This window comes from Mandrillus leucophaeus, unplaced genomic scaffold, assembly GCF_000951045.1.
Source record: "Mandrillus leucophaeus isolate KB7577 unplaced genomic scaffold, Mleu.le_1.0 Scaffold176, whole genome shotgun sequence".
Taxonomy (NCBI): Eukaryota; Metazoa; Chordata; class Mammalia; order Primates; family Cercopithecidae; genus Mandrillus; species Mandrillus leucophaeus.
Window position 1 is genome coordinate 672,134 of NW_012101765.1, and position 17,089 is coordinate 689,222.

The 17,089-nt window shown below is 37.2% G+C and overlaps 2 protein-coding genes across 4 annotated transcripts in view; one reads left to right on the forward strand and one right to left on the reverse strand.

Annotated features, from left to right (window-relative positions):
- CGGBP1 (CGG triplet repeat binding protein 1) overlaps nt 1–17,089 on the reverse strand; it is a 94,576-nt gene that overhangs the window by 7,080 nt on the left and 70,407 nt on the right. The window lies entirely within an intron of this gene.
- The window catches only part of LOC105537617 (zinc finger protein 292-like), a 76,977-nt gene continuing 59,894 nt past the window's right edge, over nt 7–17,089 (forward strand). The window contains exon 1 of the mRNA XM_011977276.1: nt 7–49. The gene's annotated coding sequence lies outside the window, so the exon portion shown is untranslated. The remainder of the gene's footprint in view (nt 50–17,089) is intronic.

A 17,089-nucleotide genomic window follows, 5' to 3' on the forward strand; every position in this document is an offset into this window, starting at 1 on the left:
CGGCGGCGTCGGGATCAGCAGTCGGGATTACTGCCGACGCTTCTGTCAGGTGAGGCGCCCGTTGGCCGCCCGGACTTGTCACCCGGGTCCTGGGCCTCTCTGCGTCTCCTGGCCTTCTCGTCCATGAATCTGGTCTATGTCCAGTGCCCGCTTCTCCCCAACAAGGAGGGTGAGGCTGAAGCTCCCTCCTCCACCTATCCGGCTTGGGGTGGGGGGCGGGGAGCAAGGCGAGGGTGACCCACGGGCTTAGGGTTGCTGAGAAAGTGAGAGTTTGTCGGGAATGGAGGGGCTGGAAAGAAGGAAGGTCGGCTGTCCGGAAAGCTCTGTCCTGACATGCCATCCCTACCCCAAACAGACCTTCCTGCCCCAGAGTCCCGCCTTTCTTATGTTTCCTACCCTGCCTGGTCTTTCTCACCTCATCTGGCACCTCTGGAAACATTTTCTGCCTTCCCCTCTCCGCCGATTGCCCCCCGTGTTCTCCCCTTTTTTCCGGGATGGGAGACATGCCATCTTTCCTGTCACTGCCACCGTTCACCCTCTTCTAGGGTCTCCTGTCATCCCCTCACAAGATCTCGCTGGGCCGGCTCTCCAGTTGGCGTAGACGCTGACCCACGGTGATTTAGTTACTTTTTTCGGACAGAGGGTGCGTTAAGGCAGTCTGATTGTCATTTTTTTTTTTTTTTTAACCTCCTTCCCTTGACACACGCACTCTTTTCTAATTAACTGCTCATAATGAAAGTAATTTTCCTTAAACTCTTGCTCCGGTTAACATTACCAATCTCCCTCACCCTTCAATTTATAATTTATTTTATTTAGCCTGTAAAATACAGTGTCTGAATGGTGACATTAAATTATTTACTCAGTCGACCGTCACAGGGGTTTGATGTTGTTCAAAGTGTTTGTAATCAAATATGGCAAATATACCCCTACTTGTTTAGGGGTAAAGTTTGAGTACTCTGAATTCTCATCTACTTGCATTTATAAGTTAAACGGTTTGTTCCCATTCACAACAGTCTTTTTTTGCAAGCTATTTTGGAAAAAAAAAAAAATTAACTGCTCCTTTTCCATCCCATCCCTTTTAAAATGTATCTATTATTTTGGACGTACAGGGTTCAGATTCTGGCTCCACCATCTCCTGGCAGAAATTACTACCTTGAACAAGTTACTCTGTGTCAAAGAGGAATAATAGTTAAATAAATATGTGAAGGGTTTGAATCAGGTAGCTATTAATTTCTTTCTGATAACAAGTAGGAAATAAAGTTAATGAGAAGTGGGCATCATGTTTGTTGACATTTCCTTCACTGCTTGTACGGAATTTCTTTCAATGCTTGTCAGGGAAAGCTTGTAAGAATTCCCTTACAAGCACTGAAAGAAAAAGGATGGAGGTGACATTTTTCAGGTAAGTTTTTAACGCTTTAATTTAAATTGCCTTTTGAATTCATGTTTTCCCCCAGTGTCATAAAGAAGTTGGTTTGAAGGGTGTGTCAGTTTCTTTGGCATTGCTATTTAATGACTTTCTTGAAAATGTATTTTTATTTTGATAATTGGCATTCACTTTTATTTTGAAAATTGGCATTCAGCGTCTTGTTTTCAGAGCACTTGTTTTTTCTAACCATACCTTTTACATCTAGAAACTATGCTATTGGTAGATTTTGTATCTATAGGAATTGTAAACTTCTGAAGATTAGGATGCAATTTATATTTTTAATATATTCAGGGGCTGAAATCTATTTAATTTTTTTGTTTTGCTTTTTATATCAATAATGAGCAACTAAAATTTTAAAATAAATGACAAATTTAGCCTAAAAACACAGTGACTGAATAGTGACAGTACAATATTTTAAGAACAAATGAAGTTGACTACTTTATGACTTCCCTACCTCCTGTATATCCAAGGAAATAAAACAGGAAGAACTTAATGAACGTTTATTTTCTATTGCTAAATTATGTTAGACTGACATAGTTTCATGTTACCAACTTTTACCTGAAACATAGTTTATTACCTGAAACTTTACATATTTTATAATACTCTGGATTACTGATAGATATGCTCTGAGGTTCTGTCCTGATTTTACTTTGCAGGTGAGCTTTGTGAAGTCCTTTTTCATATTAAAGCTTTTGGATGGAATAAAATATTCCTTTATTAATTTGACTTGTATGTACCAGAAATAAAATTCTGCCATAGTAATTGCTTCATTTGTCCGTAAGGGAAGCAGGGGATTATTTAATCTAATTCCTAGTCGAAGATTTCTTTTTAAAAATTTGGTTTTCTGACACTTACTGAGGCTAATATTAAGTATAATAATTTGTATTTATTAGTGAATGACTTATTCATGAGTAATGAAATGGATATTGTGCAGTTGGGGTATGTGACAGTTAACTAAATACATGAATTATACAGACAGCCTAGTGGTGTTTCAAAGAAAGGCTCTGGTTTATCTTCCTCTTTTTAGAGGGAAATATGAATCAAAATTTCTTGGCAGTTAGTTGTGTGGGCAAAGGGAGAGAGGAAGGAGCACTTCTTTTCCAGAGCGGTTTTTGTGTCTTTTACCATAAGGAAAAGTAAAACAGAAGATACAGTGTAATGTTGGACTGGCCCTATCACATCCTCCCTTGGCTCTTGTTAGCTGACTCAATAAATGCTTAAATAAAACTGGCCCTTAACTGATACTTAATTTGCTTTGAGGATGAAAAGTAGGGGAAAGTAACTGTTATGGAAGACCTACTAACTCTTAAGCTTCAGACAGCAAGTAACATAGCTGAAATTGAGGACTGAGCAAGTTAATGTGTCTTAGTTTCCATTATGTAGACATGCTGGGATTTGAACTCAGTCTTCAGTTTCTGCTGAAAAGCAGATTGAAATTATAAGTAAATCCTCAATTATAGAGGGTATTTTTTTTTTGCAAGTGCTGTGAAAGGAAAAAGAAGTTACTGGAAATAACTTGGTATCATGGATGAAAAGTTTATAAAGTACTCTTTCATTATGACACAGTAGTAAACAGTATTTCAAGAAGCAGACTATTATTGTCTGACTTGTTAAGTGCTGTAAACACTTTTCTAATTCCTGAAAGTTTTAATGATTCAATTTATTTTGTCACCAAATACACTGAATTTTTTTGTTATAAATTGATTGTAAAGTAAGGAAGTTAAGATACTTCTTAGTACAGTGCCAGAATGAATGTAATGAGTAATAAAAAACGATTTCTGGAACCATTTTGATATGTTGATTGAAATATAATTTAAAATTATTTCATACTACAATGGGGTTAATATTCATGCCACAAGGATGTCATGAATATAAAAAGAGAGAAGAATATAAAGTACTTAGTATTGTACCTAGCACACAGATAGACTTAAATAGGTAGATGCTATTAGTATTTCTCTCTTGTAAAATCCTCTGAGGATTCAGGAGGGACGTTAGAGATAATCTGTAGGTAGCTTATAATTTGTGTTTTGCACTAAACTTGAGAGAAAATTTAGAAATGTTACAGTTCTTAAATTCTGTTATTTAACTAGAAAAGCTGAGTGCTCCTGGTGAAACACAATGATTTATAAAACAATTATGGCAGGGGTTCGTAACATCTCTATGGCAGGGGTTCTCGGATTTTGTTTCCCTTAGGAGACATTTGGCAATGTCAGGAGATACTTTTGATTGTCATGATTGAGGTTTGCTGCTGACATCTAGTGCATGGAGGCTAGAGATGCTACTGAACATCCTACAATGCACAGGATAGCTCTAACAGCAAAGAATTATCTGGTCCGGAATATCCATAGTGCCGAGGTTGCGAAACTTGGCTGTACCCTTACTTTGGGACTCTTAGTGGGTACCTTATATGTGTAATGCTGATATAAATGGCAGCAAAGTTTTTAATGATCCTCAAATACTTTTTCAGTAACGACTATGGGCCAGGCACTGTAATAGCTGCCTTAAGAGATGGTATTCACAGAAAAGAGAGTTTGTCTCATTGTGTTATAAAATCCATTCTAATGTCTGTTAATTTAGAGAAATTAAAATTTGTCTCAGGAAGAAACAATCCTTATTTCTTGGTCTTGGTATAGGATTTACATAATACTTATTAGAGCTCTATGAGTAGTTTTCTAGGGTATAATACATTTTTACTAATTCTTGCTATTAATTGGGATTATTTTTACTTTATCTTTAATTTTTATTAATGTACATAGTTTTAAGAAGTCATATAAGGCCTAAATACCAGGAATTGCATTTTGGTGCTAATGGAGACCTGGTTTAAACAAGGTGGGCATTTATTTCTTATGTAAAAAAATCTTTAATAGACAGTGTAGGGATGGTACAGTGGCCATACTATCATTTGCTCTTTCTTACCAGTCATCCTTGTCTTACCATCCCGAGTTTGTGACATGATCCAAGGTAGTTGCTTGAGTCCCAACTATCACATCTGACTTCCTAGTGGCAGGAGCTGGTTGTCTCTATGGTGTAAACCAAAACAACTTGTCCTAAATCCTACTCAGTGACCCACTTTCATCTTGTGAGTTATCCCCATCTAAAAAGAATGTTAGGAAATTTTTCTAGATTTTTGATTCTGTCAGTATGGAAGAAAACAAGAATAGATATTATTGAAACAACCAGCTTCCTTCTTTTCCTTTCTTTTTGCCACAGCTTATAACAAAAAATAGCAGTCATGTCCTGTCCTCTTCCTTTTCTACTTCTTACTCTCCAGAGGCTATCACTGGCAACTCTTTGAGTTTTGATGTTTACCTCTATATTTATAAGTAATTTTTTCCCTAGTTGTTTTAGATGGAATCAGTTGGCCTAGTACAGGAAGGACTTAGGGACTACCTTACTGTCTCACTATTGATCTCACTATTGAGCATGTTCACTATGTACACTTCGATTATACGCCGTTTTTGTTTATCCTCTTCCTTCCTCCTACTCTGTGTCCAAATGTTCAGTCTCTCAGAGAATTAGGAGTTAGTTTCCATTGTTTTGTTAGGGGAGGGACCTGGGGGAGATTTTGAACTGATCTTTTTGTTTCTGACTCTGTTTTCACTTCTTTTGGTGGTATGTGGTGCCTCAAATTCCTGCGATGTTCTGGGGTTCTGGGGTTTTTTCAAGCACACATTAGCTTGTTCCCAAACTCCCTCTACTGATGGCTTGGCTTTCAGTTTCTTGGGTCTATTGAGTCAGTTACCACCCATCCATCTAATTTCCAATACCCATTTGTAGATATCTCTCCTTTTTCATTGCTTTGTCCTGTGGATTTTGCGCTTTTAAAACACAAATATTTTTACTGTTATTTTAGTGGAGTTTTCAAGTAGGATCAGATGTAAATGTGGTTCAGTCTGTCACATTTAACTAGAAGTCTCAAATTAGTTTTCTAGCTCAGTAAATAATAGTATGAAAGATGAAAAGTATTGAAAATAATTTGCAGTCACTTACTTTTGAAAAAGAGTATCCTATTTTCTGATCTGTAGTGAATATCCAGAGCTAGAAATAATTTAATTACATTGATTTACATTATGTGTTCCTTTTGGCCAAATTATTTTTATTTCTCAATTGCAAATGAAAATTTTAGCTTTTTAAAAGGTTTTCAAATTTTGTCACATTTGGGATATTTCAAGTCTTCATAAAAGGTGAATTCCCTGGAAAGACATTAACTTGTTTATTATAATTAGGAAAAAACAAAGCAAATGAATCATGTTGATGGCTGTATTTGGGGAGCTAAATTTTTTTTGTTGTTGTTATTGTTGCTCCTTAATGCCTTTATAGGTTGACTTTCAGAGTTGAGTTGAACTGATTGTTCATAATGACATTATTTGTAATAGCAAATCATTGAAAACCACCTAAATGACTATTATTAGGGGAGTTAGTACATATAATGTAATCCTATGTCCCTTCTCCCTAAACAATCATGTATTTAAAGAATATTTATTCATACAAGAAACTGTTTATAGTATAACTACTGAAAAGACACAGGACAAAGGTGTTTCACTTTTGTAAACAAAAAGACTGAAATATACCAAATTGTTGTCAACTTTGTAGTGTTATGCTTATGGCTGAATTTTATTTTATTTTTTACATTTGTTTATTTTTTAGATTTTAAAAAATTAAACCTACTTTATAATCAAAGAAAAAATAAAGTATGTAAAATAAATTTCATTTTCTCTTCCTCACAGATTGTTTATTATTACTATTTTTTTGAGACAGGGTCTGGCTGGCTGTGTCGTTCAGGCTGGAATGCAGTGTCTGCCATCTAGGCTCACTGCAGCCTCCCTGTCCCAGGCTAAAGTGATTCTCAGCACCCACCAGCCCCCACCCCCAGCAGCTGGGACTACAGGCATGCACCACCATGCCTGGCTAAATTTTTGTAGTTTTAGTAGAGATGAGGTTTTACCATGATCTGCAGGCTGGTCCTTTTTTTTTTTTTTTTTTGAGACAGAGTCTGATTGCCTGTTGCCCAGGCGAGACTGCCCGCCTCCCGGGTTTACACCATTCTCCTGCCTCAGCCTCCCGAGTAGCTGGGACTACAGGCGCCGGCCACCTCGCCCGACTAGTTTTTTGTACTTTTTAGTAGAGACGGGGTTTCACCGGGTTAGCCAGGATGGTCTCGATTTCCTGACCTCGTGATCCGCCTGTCTCGAACTCCCAAAGTGCTGGGATTACAGGCTTGAGCCACCGGGCCTGGCTGCAGGCTGGTCTTAACTGCTGAGGTCAAGTGATTCACCCACCGTAGCCTCCCATGGTGCTAGGATTACAGGCATGAGCCACCGCGCCTAGCCCTAGATTGGTTATTTTGTACAAATAGGTGCAAAGTTATTTTGAGTATGATGAAATTTTAATTGTTTCCCCAAAACATGTGAGATGCTTTTTTAAAAAAATGAATTGGTTAAACTTATGAACATCATTTTAGAATGACCAATGAGGTTCTAAACTTCAGTGACTTTTTTATACATAGTCTTTCATTAGATACATGATTATTATTGCTTTCCAAATAACCACTCATTACATTGCTTAAAAAATCTATCCCGGCCAGAGTGTGGTGGCTCACACCTGTAATCCCAGCACTTTGGGAGTCCAAGGCAGGCAAATCGCTTGAGCTCAGGAGTTTGAGACCAGCCTGGGCAACATGGTGAAACCCTATCTCTACAAAAAAACAAAAAATTGGCTGGGTGTGGTGGCACACACCTGTAGTCCCAGCTACTTGGAAGGCTGAGGTGGGAGGATCGCTTATGCCCAGGAGGCGGAGTTTGCAGTGAGCAGAGATCTTCAGCCTGGGTGACAGAGCGAGACTCTGTGTAAAAAACAAAAAACAAAACCTCAATTTTATTAATTTTGTAGATACAATGGCAGGAGGAAATAATATTTAAATGGAGTCATTCCTTTTAAGTTTTTTAGTTATATCATCTTTTCACAGTTCTACCAAACACAAGTAAGACACCATTTGTACTGTTATTATTGGCACTGAATTTTCTGGCTTTCCTGCCAAAATGTGCTAAACTATACCTTAAAAATTATAAACAAAAGAACTTTACGAAACCTGTAGTAAAATATTTGTCTGGTAAGATATGTGAAGAAATAAAATAAGATCAATTAAATCTGTCCCATTGAATGACACGTTAATTGTATATTAATATGTAATGTTAAAGATATTAGGAGGTGGTGGGACATTGTGGCAAACTAAATTTGAGAGAGGTTGAATTGTATAATTTATGAAATCCTAGAGTCCAGTACATTAACACTGTATACTGTCAACTTTTCAAAGCAGTGGTGAATATAAAAATAACTTAAAGACTCTAAGCAGTAGAAAAGTCACTAATGTGAAGGTTGAAGCTTGTCAATTATATAAGGCATTGGGGATATAGTGGTAAGCAAACAGACATTGCCCAATTTTGTGTGCAGTTATAACTTTGGTAAGTGCTATGAAGAAAAGGTACGTAATACTATAAATGGGAACTAATAGGCTTGACTATGTATATTTGGATACCTGGGCAAGTTCTGCTCTACTGAGATCCTTTGGTTTGGTTTGATATGTTCAATTTAAGGTGCTTTTGCCTCATCCAAGGAGAGATCTTGAAGATAGCTGGATTTAACAGAAGCTAGAGCTCAAAAGGGAGGTCTGGTTATCATAGCTGTGTGGATGGTATTCAAAGTCATATGTGTGAATGAGCTCACATAGGGAGAGAAAATAGACTAGGAAAAGGAGAGGACCTTAAAACTAAAGCTTGAGGAGCCTCAAAATTGAATGTCTCAGTAGGAAAGAATGAGTCTTCAAATAAAGTTTGAGAAGGATTAAAGAGGTTTCAAAAACCCAGAGAACTGTGGTGTCACAAAAGGCAAGGGAAGAGAATGTTTCAGGACGGGGTGAATGGTAACTGGCATTGCAAACTGTTGAGATCCAATCGTTGAATTAACATGGAGTCTTGGGTGACTCTGAACAGAGCTGTTTTGGTGTAGTGATGGGATCAGGAGTCAGGCTGGAATAGTTCCAAGAGTGGGAGGTGAAGGAATAGACAGTACGTGTAAATAACCTATAAAGGAGAAGGAAAGATATGGTGGTAACTGGAGGCATTGTGGATTGAAGGTAACAATTTTCTTTTCTTTTTTTTCTTTTAGTAAATTGGTGTGAACTGTGTACACTTAAAATCTAGTGAGAATGATCCATTTGAAAGGAAGCTACGAATCTACAAAAGAAGGGATTATCTGTATTATAAGACCCCTGAAGGGGAGGAAGGACAACACTGAAAGCACAAGTGGAGGGGTGTTACTTTATATAGGAGTTTTCGTGGTAGGAGTAAAGTTCATTTGTTAAGAGTACATGGAGGTGGTTGGTAGCTGATTAGAGAGGTATGTTGAATTGACCCACAGAACCATTTGAATTTGATCATTGTGAATGCAGAGTGACCACTAGTATGTACCTTTGTTCATCAGTGCTTATTTGTCTAGGTGAAGGCATAAAAAATGAATTACATTCATTCAGGATTGGGTGTAGACTATGATAAATCAGTTAATTAACTTTGAAAAAGAAAGGGACAGACAGGTTCATTTTCGGGCTCCACTTGTGGCCAAACATAGTACAGAGAAGTGAAAGGAGAATAGAAGTGGTTGTATCAGTACATATTAATTAGACAGGTGCACAAAATTGCCCTGTGTACTGTGAAAATAAGTGTGCATATATAATGTCCTAATAAAATATGTACAGTTTGTTAATATGTATTTCTACAACTAGAGTTTATTGACATTAACCAGTATGTTTTGGTTACTCTAAAGTTGAAATATTATAAATACTATTCCTAGTGATTTGATGTGTGTATGTTAATGTTTTTAATATCTGAAAGCTATTATGGGAATAGTTTCTATATGTATATGCTGTATATATGTATATAACTCATTTTGAATGCTTTTCATGAATCAGGGACTGTGATAAGTCCTTTACCTGTTTTAGCTCATTTAATCCACTACCCTACAAGCTATGTGCCATTATTCTCATTTTTATAGGTCAGGAAACGAAGACCAGAAGAAATGGCTTGACTAAGTCCTGTACCTAGTATGTGATAATCAGACTGTAACCTAGCCAGTTTGACAGTCAAAAGCCAGCCCGTGCACTCAGCCTCTATAGTATACATATACATTGTATTGTATCTAGGAATAAGCATTTGGTATCTATTGTATCATCTGTGCATATATATTTGATATATACTGTAGCTTACTAAAGCAGTTTTGATTGAGTGGAAGCATTGGAATGGACACTGTTGAAAAGACACCAGGCAGCAGAAACTAAAGATGTTCATAAATGTGAAACAGAAGAAAAAATCAAATTCAGTCTAGCAGAAGTTCCCCATCAGAGGTGATTCTCAGGCCAGGCACAGTGGCTTACACCTGTAATCCCAGTACTTTGGGAGGCCGAGGCAGGTAGATTACCTGAGTCCAGGAGTTCAAGACCAGCCTGGCCAACATGGTGAAACCCCATGTCTATTAAAAATACAAAAATTAGTCGGGTATGGTGGTGCATGTCTGTATTCCCAGTTACTCGAGAGGCTGAGGCAGGAGAATCACTTGAACTCTGGAGGCAGAGGTTGCAGTGAGTCTAGATCGTGCCACTGCACTTCAGCCTGGGTGACGAAGTAAGACTCTGTTTAAAAAAAAAAAAAAAAAAAAAAAAAGTGATTCTCAACTCTTAGTCCACCCCCCAACCCACTTGAATGTGATATGCTTAGATGAGATAGTAACAATGGCTCAGTTATAACTTTTCTTCATCGCACTTAACTACACAAAACAGGACAATGTTTGCTTACCACTATATCCCCAGTGTCTTATATAATTGACAAGCTTCAACATTCACATCAGTGACTTTTCTACTACTTAGATGGAGAGTCTTTCAGTTATTTTTGTATTTACCACTGCTTTGGAAAGTTGACATTATCGAGTGTCAATGTACTGTATTTTAGTATATATATTAGTAATATAATAATTTAGTAATATAATATATTACACAAATTATAGCAGTTCTCAAAATACAAAAGTTATGGTGACTACAAACCAGTAGAAGTTATTTTATGTTTATTATCTTGTGTTTTGAAAGCAGGAGGGTATGGGATGTGTTTTAAATGTTTATCATAAATGATTAAAGTTTGTCAGTCTCTCCATATTTACATTTAACCTTGAATATCTGGAAATCCTGCCAGTCCCAAATACAATGGATGTGCTTTTTTGCCCTTTATCTCTCTTACTGTGGTTTGACAAATCTCTCAAATTATAGAATTTATTTTTAAAGTCTAAAATTTACATATATTCCATTCTTATGAGAGCATGAAGATCTCTTTCAGCTGATGGGGGTACAGATCACCACAACTTTTCTGGACTACAATTTACCAAGCTATGTTAGAAACCTTAAACTAATTTGTACCTTTTGACTTAGTCATTTTCCTGATAGCATTCATTTATGAGGAATTATAAATTTGGACACAATACTATTCTTCATAGCATTAATTATAATTAATGTAATGAATGAATTAAAATAGGAAACCAGAACATCTAAAATAGGTGAATATCTTTTCATCTCCCATAAATTAAAATTTTATGCAGCCATAAAAAATGATCTTTTCAGTGTCTATGTAAAGTTTTATTTGCATTTTCTTGGTGAGCAGATCCAAATTTCTTTTTTTTTTTCAATCAGATTCTTTTAAGAATTTCAAAACTTGCCAAACAAGTCCAACCCAACAATAATCCAGACACACCAAAAAAAGTTATGAACCTTTACTATACACCACTGTGGCAAAGGCAACACTGCCTGTTTTGTTTTTTTTTTTTTGCAAATAAATCATATTGGTGTTCGCCCATTTAATTTTATATATTCTGTGATTGCTTTCATGATATAACAGCAGGGCTGAATAATTGGGTTGGAGAAAGTATGGCCCATAAGCTTTCTGGCCCCTTAAGAAAAAGTATGTCAGTTCCTGTCCTAGATTCTCATTTATCGTTTGCAACAACTCTGTGAAATAAGTACTGTTTTTATCGTCATTTTGTGAATGATGCAGCTGAGACTCAAGAGAGATTAAGCAGCTACCTTAAGACACACAGCTAGAAAAGGGATCAAGATGTTAATAGTAGTTATATGTGGGCAGTGCACTGATGGATACTTTTTTCTCATATATTATCCAAATTTAATGTAATGAGTATAAAACATAAAGCATAATCAAGAGGAGGGAAAGATATAAAACGTAGGTAGAAGAGAGTTGTGAGAATGTTAAAACTCACTCATCTTTTCTCAATTTATTACTTTGATTTCCTGCATATCATCCTGTCATCCTGTGTTTATAAACTTAGAGTAGATATACAATTTTTGCTTTCCTTCCTGGCACCTAAAACTGTATTATGCAGTTCCCCAATTCTTGATTTGATTTAAAAAGAAAGAAATTATTATCTTGTTTCTTAAAAACTTCTGTATTGGGCCAGGTGTGGTGGCTCGCGGCTGTAATCCCAGCCCTTTGGGAGGCCAAGGTGGGCAGATCACCTGAGGTCAGGAGTTAGAGACCTGCCTGGCCAACACGGTGAAACTCCGTCTCCACTAAAGACACAAAAATTGGCCTGGCGCGGTGGCTCACGGCTGTAATCCCAGCACTTTGTAATCCCGCCGCCAAAGCAGGCGGATCACGAGGTCAGGAGATGGAGGCTATCCTAACTCGGTGAAACCCCGTCTCTACTAAAAATACAAAAAAATTAGCCGGGCGTGGTGTCGGGCGCCTGTAGTCCCAGCTCCTCGGGAGGCTGAGGCAGGAGAATGGCGGGAACCCGGGAGGCGGAGCTTGCAGTGAGCCGAGATCGCGCCACTGCACTCCAGTCTGGGAGACACAGCGAGACTCCGTCTCAAACAAACAAACAAAAAAATCCCACAAAAATTAGCCGGACTTGCTGGTGTGTTCCTTTAATCTCAGCTACTCAGGAGGATGAGGCAAGAGAATCACTTGAATCCGGGAGGCAGAGGTTGCAGTGAGGTGAGATCGCGCCATTGCACTTCAGCCTGGGCGACAAGAGTGAGACTCGTCTCAAAAAAAAAATCAAAAACATTTCTGTATCAAGTGAAGCCATTTTGTACTTAACTTTTGAGACTTTTTATCTTCTCTCATATTTTGAAGTTCAACAACTATTAAATGCTCATAACTTATAAGTCCTCATAAAATGCTGTATTTGTCTTGTCAGACAGTACATAAATTGCTTTTTCTTAGTATCAGTCAATTGAATATTCTTAGATATCTTAGGCATAAATCTACATACATAAAGTACAATAATTGAGTATTGTAGAGGGTATTCCTTTAAGAAAATAATAGGTGCTACGTGAAAAGCGTCATTTTAGTGATTATAGGGAATTTAAAGGAAAAACCACACAATTCTTGCCCTAAAGGAACTGAATTATCTAGTAAAGGGGAAAAGGCATATCTAACCATTATTTCTGTCTGTTATGACCCTGATCCAAACCGTAGTTATCTTTCTCCTGGATTATTTTATTTCCCTGTTTCTACCTGTCCTCACTTTCAGTTTATTCTTTACACAGTAGTCAATGTGATCCTTTTAAAGATATGAGTGAGGTCTCTTCCAGACCTTCCATATTTTTCTCAGAGTCAAAGCCAAAATCTTTATGGTGGACCACAGGGCTCCATAATCCTGCCCCATCTAGCATTATGACTTTTTCTTTTATTACTATACACTCACCAGCACTAGTGTTTTTGCCACTCCTTGTATGCATCTGCTTCTTGGCTTTTGTTTTGTCTGCCAGCAACATGTTTCATTTGGATATCTATATAGTTTGCTGTGGGATCCTGCTCAGACAGCCTCTTATTAGCGAGATAGAGGCCTTCCCTGAACACCCCATGTAAAGTAGCATCCCATCTCTAATATTCTTTTTCTCCTTACCTGTGTTTTATTAATATTATTTTAAGGTACTTAACACCATCTAATATACATTCATTTACGTCTTATCCCTCCACAAAAAAATGAAAGCATCAGTGAACTTGGTACACAGTAGGCACTCTAAGGTTTGAATAAATTAATGAATATACATAAACTCTAAAATAGGGAAAATGTGATTAGTGCCATTATTTTAAATCCTATGCAAGTTCACATGGAGAGACCATTTCTGATAGAGATAATTTGGAAAATTTTAATGGATGAAATAGCATTTGACTTGACTCTTAAAAAAGTTGTTAGTGTTAAAATGTAGGCATGAAGAAAGGAAATAGTATGGGGTAGGTGGACATTTTAAGCAGAGGAGATAATCTGTCATGGCATATTTATGAATGGCAGTAGTTAATTGATTAGAACTATGGTTCTTAATGTGTGGATCTGCAGACCAGCAGTATGAGCATCACCTGCAAACTATTAGCAGTACAAATTATTGGCTCCACCCAGACCTACAGAATCTAGAATTGTGGGACTAGGGTTCAGCAATCTGATTGTCACATTTTCCCAATGATTCTGATGCATGCTAAAGTTTGAGAGCCACTGGACTAGAACATAGACTCAAAATAAAGTATTGGTAGATAATAAATTGGAAAAATGGATTGAGGCTTGGCTTAGGGGTTTGAATTCTGTGGGATAACATAGCATTTAAGGGCAAAGTCATGCCATTATTAATCTTAAAATATTGTTTTAAGATACCACAGGAGGTAAAGAATGAAAGTCTACATAAAAAAAGTAAGCTATCGAAGTATCCCAGAAAAGAAATTGAGGGCCTGGCTGAATAATGGCAATGAACATGGAGTGGCTGGAACAGTTTCAAGGAATATTACGTACAATAAAGTACTTAGCATTTTGCTAAAAGTGGAGACAAGGCACCTAAGAATTCTATGAAATTATATTGGGTTTCTAATCTAAATATCTGAGAGTATAGTGATGGTATTAACAATAAATGGTGGGAGAAACAATTTAAGATATCTAAACGAACAGCATAGTTTTGGTTCTATTGGGTTTGAAGAGTTAGTGCATTCTTTTTAAAAAAGGAAGAATAAAAATTGTTCATCAGTCGCTACAATGTACATTTTTATTAATCTTGAGTATATTTATCCCTATTTAAGAACAGAGCAGTGGATTTTCTAGTAACTTATGGTAAAGTTTACCAAAATGTAAAACTCATAATTTATTTTCTCCTTTTAGTAATATCTCAGTACTTAAGAGTATAAGGCTTTTTAAGGAGGCAGTTTCTGTGTTTGAGAAAGCTAATTAACCTATGATAGTTTTTTAGTTTAAAATTTCCAGTTTTAATTTGAGGACATAAGTAGCTTTGGTACAGGGGACTAAATGTCCACAAAAATAAGAATCTACCAGATTTGATCATTTGTCTCCCATTTTTGAGTTCACAAAGAAAAATTAAAGTCTAGAGTCTAAAGACGTTAAGATCCCAAATTCTTCCCTTTCTAGAGTATTACTTAATCAGAACCAGTGGGTCTCTCATGTGCCCCTGTGATGTAGAGATGGGTATTTTTCAGGAGCTGCAACTTGGGTGTCTTCCTCTGATTGGGAGTGGCTTCTTTTAGCCTTCTAAAGGAGAATTCTTTAACTTCCAGTCTCTTTTGTGTCTTACTTTTTCTTTTTTTTTTTGTTTGAGACCGAGTCTGATTTTTTCTCCCAGGCTGGAGTGCAGTGGCTGATCTCGGCTCACTGCAACCTCTGCCTCCCAGGTTGAAGCGATTCTCCTGTCTCAGCCTCCCAAGCAGCTGGGATTACAGGCACCCACTGCCACGCCCAGCTACTTTTTATATTTTTAGTAGAGGTGGGGTTTCACCATGTTGGCCGGGCTGGCCTTGAACTCACCTCAAATGATCTGCCCGCCTCGGGCTTCCAAAGGGCTGGGAGTACAAGTGTGAGCCGCTGCGCCCGGCCTGTGTCTTACTTTCTTAAGGGTCTTGAAGATCAGTAGGGCAAACATTGATTACTGCACCCAACCCAATACACATTAAATTTAGAAATATACTAATATTTCTGTCAACTATACTATGTAATAATTCAGGGAATTACTTTTGCCAGTAAAAATTAGTGATATCAGAAGGATGATGGATATACAGAAAACAGGATACCAAGTGAATTTTGTTTTCAACCTCACCAGGCTCACCAGTGTGCCAGTTAGTTGTGCCAATTGCCAGTGGCCATAACTTGTGCTTATATTTTACTAGGAAAACTCATCAAGTGGTTAATTGTGCCACTGTCTGTTTACCATATTTTGTGGAGGGTGCTCTTACCCTATTTCCTCCTTCCTGAAAGTAGTATCCTAATTTCTGTCTTATTGCAAAGTTTACAAATTTCCATGGACGGTAGCCCTAGGTACCTCATCTTAATTGATGTTTCCTACTTTAGATTTCCATCATATTAAAAGCTTTTAATTTCTATTTCTTCTGTGTTTTCCCGGTACTCCTTATGCTGAAATAAGTATGGAATCTGTTTAGTGGCACCACTTCTACTGCCTGTTACAAAGAGCATATGACTTACTTGTAGTTTGTAAAGCTTCAAGCATAGTCATTTGCCTTGCAGTCTCCACAACCTGTGTTCTGCTCTTGCATCTGTATTTCTCTAGCCCCAAACATGTGCCAAGACATTTTTAGTCCTGTGCTACCTAGACTGTTGCCACGCCCCCTGAAAGTTTTAGGCCTATCATAAAAACACTCTTTTTGTGCCCCCGTATTTGTATTATTTGGATAATAACCTTTGAATGGGTGCCTAGAGTGGAAAAGCTTTTGTTGTTTCTGAAGTCTGTGCTTTTAGGAGCCCAGTAGAAACAATATCTCTTCTGCTGCTTGCTCTTTTAGGCCTTTTCTTTGCTCTGCTTTTAATTATTCTAGGCCTTGCATAATTTGTTCTACTTTATTGGCAGAATAAACATTCCTTTTTGTTACATTTCTTTCAGCAATAGTAGGATATGTCATTTCAGATAAGCAGCTGGTTTTTGTGTTTGTTTACATTTGAGCCTGTTCTTAAATTTGCCTCGCCTGTTTTCCTTTTCTTTTCTCTTGGTTTTTTTTGTTCCTTCAGTTGTCTCTTGTAGTGTCTTCCATATTGTTAGAGAAGGAAAGTCAAGGAGTTCCAAGTTCATCAAAAAGCATTCAATATCAAGCAAATTTTGCTCACTCTCGTCTCTGACTTAAGAAAAAAAATCTTACCAGCACAACATTGAACCCAAGACTGACCTCTTAACTTGGTTTCTTTTCAGCATAGCTTTTCCCATTCACTCCCCTGAGACCTAACTTTGACTTTCTGGAGCACTTTTCTTTATGGCACAGTGCCATACCATATGTTGTCATTTGTAGTAACTATTAACCTGAAATGCACCTGAAATGCTTCAGATATTTTAAGGTAATCTCCCTGCTTTTTATCAAATCTTTACAGATTTTATATTACTTGTATAGTAGTCTCAGTCTTCAAGGTGTGGTTTTTCAGTTGCTTTTATTATAGACTTTCCTTTTTTTTTTTTTTTTTTTGAGATGGAGTTTTGCTCTTGTTGCCCAAGCTGGAGTGCAATGGTGTGATCTCGGCTCATTGTTTTCAAACATTTTACTTATAGCTAGGTTAGAAATTCTACAATATCTTCCTATGCATTCTTTAAACTTTCCTTTTTTTTTTTTTTTTCTT